Here is an 8036-nt window from a genome sequence, read left to right as displayed (position 1 = left end):
GCACAATGTTGTTAGACAAGTATTCGACCTTCCTCAGTTTTTTGATGTGTCCCTCCGTGACGGAGGAGACCATCCACTTACCTCCCGCTCCGGACATGGCTGGAGAAGGTTGAGGTGGGGTGTACGGACTTGGGCGCTGGAGCTCGAGTGCGTGGAAATGGATAGGCAAAGGAGGAAGAAGGTGTGGATGAAAAGGTGGATCGTTATCCCCTTATATGGGAAGATGCGACTATGCGTCCCCACCAGCCTGGTAAAACTCACTTATCTCCCAAGCGCCGTAATCAATGGCGCGGTTGGGTTACCCACGCCCGTATTGATGAGAATCCCGGAATAAGGGGACATGATCTCTGCTTTGACAAGACGTGCCAAGGAAACCGCCTCGCTAAACGCGCTGAGGTGGGACAGTAAAACGATTCGAATAAAGACTTGGCCATGGTGTGATGTCACGCTACGGAATACGTCACCAGATTAGATTTGTGTAAATATTATTCTCTCTATGGCAATATGTGGAAACTTATTTTGTAGAGCCGGACACTACCTTTGTGTTCAAAATCTTCTATGAAGTACTTGGAGGAGGAACCCGCCTTGCAATGCCGAAGACAATCTACGCGCCGGACTCGTCGTCATTGAAGCCTGGTTCAGGGGCTACTGAGGGAGTCTTGGATTAGGGGGTGTCCGGATAGCCGGACTATACCTTCGGTCGAACTCCTGGACTATGAAGATACAAGATTGAATACTCCGTCCCGTGTCCGGAAGTGTCTTTCCTTGGTGTGGAAGGCAAGCTTGGCGATACTGATATGTAGATCTCCTACCATTGTAACCGACTCTGTGTAACCCTACCCCTCTCCGGTGTCTATATAAATCGGAGGGTTTTAGTCCGTAGGATGAACAACAATCATACCATAGGCTAGCTTCTAGGGTTTATCCTCCTTGATCTTGTGGTAGATCTACTCTTGTACTACCCATATCATCAATATTAATCAAGCAGGAGTAGGGTTTTACCTCCATCAAGAGGGCCTGAACCTGGGTAAAAACATCGTGTCCCTTGTCTCCTGTTACCATCTGCCTAGACGCACAGTTCGGGACCCCCTACCCGAGATCCGCCGGTTTTGACACCGACAGTCTTCAAATACGAGAATACGCTTCAATACAGTCCTGACTATGCCACATCAGCATACTATGCATGTGTGGGTTCGGCATGTCAGCACATCATCAAAGAGAAATGTAGAAAAAAAAGTTTGTGCAAGGCGGGATTCGAACATAAGACCAACACTTACAGGACAAGAAAGCTAACCAAGAAAACCGAGAGTGTTTTCTATTTTTACAATGATCTAAAACATATGGCCAGTGCTAGGCATAAGCTGGTTGATCCTGCGTGGGATCAGCCACCTCGCTAGCCGCCCGATTAGCCCGCGCTACACCGTTGGCTGGAAATTTTGGGTTGCCTAACTTTAACGCACTGCTCCATTGTTCCCACGCGCACCCAACCATCCCACTGGCTCATAAAAAATAGATGTCATCGGCTCATCGTTATCGCAGCAGCGTTGTCGTTGCAAAATCATCGTCGTCATGGCAACCGCAGCAGGAGCCGTCTTGCCCAAGCAACATGGCCGTCCAAAGCCATCGTTGTCGCAGCAGCGCTGCCATTGTAGAAGTAACGTCCTAATGGCAGCAATAGCTACCGTCTCCAAGCAACATTGTCGTCCGCTGCCATCATCGTTGCAGCAGCCCGTTGCAGAAGCGTCGTTGTCATGGCAGCAGCAGTAACAGCCCCCGTCCCCAAGCAGCATCACCATCCACCGATGTCTTCGTGGCAACAACGCTGCCATTGCAGAAGCAACATCGTCATGGCAACAACAGCAGCTACCGTCTCCAAGCAGCATCGATGTTCGTCGCCGCCATCATGGCAATAGCGTTGATGTTGCAGAAGAGACATCGTCATGGCAGCAGCCACAACTGTCCTAACCAAGCAACATCGCCATCCACCACCGTCGTCATGGTGGCAGCAGAAACCACTGACGTCCCCAACCGCATGGCGACAACGGCGGAAGCTGCTACGCAGCGCGGGGGGTGTTGCGATGCAGCCCAGGCGGCCACGACAGATGTTGTGGTCTAGCGCCAGCGGTGAAGAATGTTGCGATGCAGCGCCAGCAAGAACCATAGTGAGGGCACATCATTAGCCATTGTGGGGGCTCACATGGTAGTACGATGAGATAATTACACCTACAGTACTTGTACTCTTGGACGTGTAACACCATGGTCCTTGAACTTACGGAGTGCTTCACTATGGTCTTCAAATACGAGAATACGCTTCAATACAATCCTGACTATGCCACATCAGCATACTATGCATGTTTGGGTCCGGCATGTCAGCACATCATCAAAGAGAAACGCGAACAAAAAAGTTTGCGCAAGGTGGGATTCAAACATGAGACCACACACCTACAGGACAACAGAGCTAACCAACCAAACCAAGAGTGCTTTCTATTTTCACAATGATATAAAACATATGGCCAGTGCTAGGCATAATCCGCCTGATCCCCGCGTGGGATCAGCCGCCTCGCTAGCCGCCCGATTAGCCCGCGCTGCACCGTTGGATGGAACTTTTCGATTGCCTAACTTTCACGCACTGCTCCATCGACCACACGCGCACCCTACCATCCCACTGGCTTATAAAAAATTGGCGTCATTGACTCATCATCATCGCAGTAGCACTGCCGTTGCAAAAGCATCGTTGTCATGGCAACCACAGCCGGAACCATCTTCCCCAAGCAACATGGTCGTCCAACATCGTCGCCGTCACAGCAGCGCTGCCGTTGCAGAAGCGAGTGATACATCTCCAACGTATCTATAATTTATGAATTATTCATGTCATGTTTACAACAATTTTATATGGTTTTGGTATGATTTGGATGGAACTAACCTAGACTGGCGTCGTTTTCAGCAGAACTACCGTGGTGTGTCTTTTGTGCAGAAACAAAAGTTCTCCAAATGCAACGAAACTTTCTGACGAATTTTTTGGAACAAAAGAGGCACTAGAAGCTTCGTGCAATGGCCAGAAGAGCCATGAGGTGGACACAACGCACCAGGGCGCGCCAGCCCCCTCAGGCACGCCCTAGTGTCTTGTGGGCCCCTCGTTGCCCATCTTTGCATGATTCTAGCGCTGAAACATCCTATATATACATAAACCTCTAGAAATAACCCTAGATCAGAGGTTCCGCCGCTGCAAGTCCCTGTGGCCACAAAAAACCAATCTAGACCCTATTTTGGCACCCTGCTAGAGGGGGAAATCATCACCGGTGGCCATCTTCATCATCCCAGCGGCCACCATGATGAGGACGGAGTAGTCCACCCTCAGGGCTGAGGGTTTGTACCAGTAGCTATGTGTTCAATCTCTCTCTCTCTCTCGTGTTATTGATTTGGCACGATCTTGATGTATCGCGAGCTTTGTTAATATAGTTTGATCATATGGTGTTTCCCCGTCTCTATCTTATTGTGATGAATTGAGTTTTCCCTTTGAGGTTTCGTTGTTATCGGATTGTATACTTTTATGGATCTGAGAGCACTTGATGTATGCTATAAATACCCGTGGTGACAATGGGGTATCATATTGATTCACTTGATATATGTTTTGGCACTCAACTCACGGATTCCTGAGTTGACACTGGGGTAATCTATGCATAGGGGTTGATGCATGTTTTCATTCTTGTTTCTCCGGTAGAAATCTTGGGGCACTCCTTGTGGTTCTTTGTGTTGGATTGAATATTATGAATCTGAAATTGTTTGATAAATATCGTATAATCAACTCACGGATACTCGTGGTGACATTGGAGTATGTAGGTGACATTAGAGTTGGTTGATGTGTATCATATGGTGTTATTTTAGTACAAACTCTTGTATAGATCAATCGGAAAGGGTAACTTGGTGTTATTTTAGTACAAACTCTAGGATAGATTGATCAGAAAGAATAGCTTTGAGGTGGTTTCCTACCCTACAAACAATTTCTTCGTATGTTCTCCGCTAGATAGGAACTTTGGAGTGATTCTTCATTGCACATTGAGGGGTGATTATATGATCCAATTATATTAGCATTGTTATGAGATGAAAGTACGGACCCTAGGCCTTGTTTTCAAGCATTGCAATACCGTTTGTGCTCACTTTTGTTACTTTCTACCTTGCTGTTTTTTATTGTTACTATTATAAAAAAATTAATATCTACTATCCATATTGCACTTGTATGACCATCTCTTCGTCGAACTAGTGCACCTATAGAATTTACCACTGTATTTGGTGTGTTGGGGACACAAGAGACTTTTTATTATTTGGTTGCAGGGTTGTTTGAGAGAGACCAACTTCATCCTATGCCTCCCACGGATTGATAAACCTTAGGTCATCCACTTGAAGGAAAATTGCTACTGTCCTACAAAACTCTACGCTTGGAGGCCTAACACAAGTTTACAAGAATAAAGTTATGTAGTAGACATCAAGTGCTTTTTTGGCGCCGTTTCCAGTGAGGTGAGTGCTTGAAGGTATATCTTTAGATTTGCAATTGAATCTTTTAGTTTCTTGTTTTATCACTAGTTTGGTTTTATGAAAGAAAAGTCAAAAAATGGAATTGAGGTTGCATCATATTATTCATCTTTATAATGCCTTTTGTGAGAATGATAGAAAGAAAAATTGTGCACGATTGATAGAAGAAGAATTCTATAAAATGTTTGACAAAATATCTTTGAATGGTGAGCATGATTGCAATGTTGTTAGTATGAATTCTTTGAATATCCATGATGCTAATGAGATGCAAAGCCATAAGCTTAGGGATGCTATGTTTGATGAAGATGATATTTTTAGTCCCCCGAGATTTGATGTGCAAATTTGTTATAATGATTGCATGACTTTATTTAATGATGATTCCACTACCTTGGAAGAGGTTTCAATTGATTATGACAATAAAGTTGCTATCTATGATGACTATGGTAATGACATTTATGTTATAGCGAACAATGATATCCATGAAAATTGTCATCATGATTTTAATGCTCCATTTGATTATTTGAATGAGGCATCTCATGATAGTTATTTTGTTGAAATTTATCCCACCAATAATGATGAGAATAAATTTTCTTATGTGGAGAGTAATAAAATTTCTATGCTTGTCGATCATGAAAAGAATGCTTTATGCGATAGCTATATTGTCGAATTCATTCATGATGCTACTGAAAATTATTATGGAAGATTGCTATATAATTTCCCACATTTTCCTAATTTTCAGAATTTTTGGAGTAGCAGAAGTATGGTAGCTATCCAGATCATTACAGATTGTTCTGTTTTTGACAAATTCTGTTTTCGATGCATAGTTTGCTTGTTTTCTAGTTTCTATGGCTTATATTGCTCAATATAAATTGTGGAAATGATATGGTACAGTAGGCATTTTGTGAGAACAATTATTAATCTTGTCTTTGATAGTACCAAAAGTGAATGGTTTGATCTTTATCATACTAACCCATCTCACGAAGTTCCATTAAGTTTTGTGTGATTGAAGTTTTCAAGTTTTGGGTGAGATATCGATATGAGGAGAATAAGGAGTGGCAAGACCCTAAGATTGGGGATGCCCAAGGCACCCCCAAGGTAATATTCAAGTAATACCCAAGCAACTAAGCTTGGGGATGCCCCGGAAGGCATCCCCTCTTTCGTCTTCAACATTATCGGTAACCTCACTTGGAGCTATATTTTTATTCGTCACATGACATGTGTTTTGCTCGGAGTGTGATACGTCTCCAACGTATCTACATTTTTTGATTGTTCCATGCTATTATATTATCTATTTTGGATGTTTTATATGCATTAATATGCTATTTTATATTATTTTTGGGAGTAACCTATTAAGCTAGAGCCTAGTGCCAGTTTTTGTTTTTTCCTTGTTTTTTAGCTTTGCAAAAAATGAATAGTAAATGGAGTCCAAATGGAATAAAACTTTCACGATGATTTTTCTTGGACCAGAAGACACCCAGGGGACTTGGATTCCAAGTTAGAAGACCCATGAAGCAGCGGCAGGCCGCAGGGGCACGCACTAGGGGGAGCACCCCTGGCTTGTGGCCCCCTCGGTTGTCCACCGACCTACTTCTTCCTCCTATATATTCACATATATTCCAGAACCACTAGAAAGAGCCACGAAAATACTTTTCCGCCGCCGCAACCTTCTGTTCCCATGAGATCCCATCTTGGGGCCTTTTCCAGCATCCTGCCGGAGGGGGATTCGATCACGGAGGGCATCTACATCAACTCTATTGCCCTTCCGATGAAGCATGAGTAGTTTACCACAGACCTACAAGTCCATAGTTAGTATCTAGATGGATTCTTCTCTCTCTTTGATTCTCAATACCATGTTCTCCTTTATGTTCTTGGAGATCTATCCGATATAATCTTCTTTTGCGGTGTGTTTGCCGAGATCTGATGAATTGTGAATTTATGATCAGCTTATCTATGAATATTATTTGAATCTTCTCAAAATTCTTATATGCATGATTTGATATCTTTCTATTTCTCTTTGAATTATCGATTTGGTTTGGCCAACTAGATTGGTTTTTCTTGCAATGGGAGAGGTGCTTAGCTTTGTGTTCAATCTTGCATGATTTCACCCAGTGACAAAGTAGGGGTAGCGAGGCACGTATTGAATTGTTGACATCGAGGATAAAATATGGGGTTTTCATCATATTGCTTGAGTTTATTCCTCTACATCATGTCATCTTACTTAGGGCGTTACTCTGTTCTCTTGAACTTAATATTCTAGATGTAGGCAGGAGTCGGTCGATGTGTAGAGTAATAGTACTATATGCAGGCAGGAGTCGGTCTACTTGAAATGGACGTGATGCCTATATTGAATAATCATTGCCTTGGATATCATCATAACTTTGCACTTTTCTATCAATTGATCGATAGTAATTTGTTCACCCACCGTATTATTTGCCTTCATGAGAGGAGCCTTTAGTGAAACCTATGGCCCCCGGGTCAATTTTCCATCATATTAGTTTCCGATTTACTATTCTCGCGATCTTTTATTTTCAGATCTATAAACCAAAAAATCCAAAAATATTTTATCTTTTGTTTAGTTCTATTTATCTCTATCAGTTCTCACCTTTGCAAGTGACCCCTTTATCGCGTTGGGTGCAAGTGTTTAATTGTTTGTGTAGATGCATCTATTGGGGACTTGCGCGTTTCTCCTACTGGATTGATACCTTGGTTCTTAACTGAGGGAAATACTTATCTCTAATGTGTTGCATCATCCTTTCCTCTTCAAAGGAAAAACCAACGCAAGCTTAAGAAGTATCAGGAAGAATTTCTGGCACCGTTGTTAGGGAGATCTACGTCAAGCCTACCATGTACCCATCATAAACTCTCTTCTCTTGCATTACATTATTTTCCATTCGCCTCTCGTTTTCCGCTCCCTCACTTCCAAAACGATTTTTGAAAAGATTTGCCTTTTTATTCGCCTTCTTTTGTTCGTCTTTTCGTTTTCCCTAATGTCTTACTTTGTTTGTTTGCTCCTTTGCTTGGTATAATTGTGTGTTTATTGAAAATCAGAAGCAAAGAGTTTATGGATCCTCATCCACTTGATAATCTTTTTAAGAGATCCAATTATGATGAACCAATTTCTAGTGAGTTGCGTGCACTAGATTATCTTTATGAACTTTTGCTTGAAATTCATGAATCGGAAAATTGTGATGAAATTTATGAAGTGATTCACGATAGTTCCTTCAATGAAAAGCATGATCACAATGATGTTATTATAAATTATCTTAATGTCAGTTGTGCTAATTATATGCAAAACCCCAAGCTTGGGGATGCTAGTTTTTCTATGTCCACTCCTTGTTGTAATGATCATGATTGGGGCGATTCTTCTTACAATCTTGAAAATTTATTTAAGCCCCATGAAGAATATGAGATTGATAATAATGTTTGCAATAATACTGAAAGTGGGTTTGGAAGAGTGTCAACTTTAGATCACACATATTTGGATAATGTTCAATCTTATGAAGTTT

This window comes from Triticum dicoccoides, chromosome 7A (assembly GCF_002162155.2).
Source record: "Triticum dicoccoides isolate Atlit2015 ecotype Zavitan chromosome 7A, WEW_v2.0, whole genome shotgun sequence".
NCBI lineage: Eukaryota > Viridiplantae > Streptophyta > Magnoliopsida > Poales > Poaceae > Triticum > Triticum dicoccoides.
The sequence above is the reverse complement of the archived record's forward strand: the minus strand, read 5'-3'. Positions refer to the sequence as shown.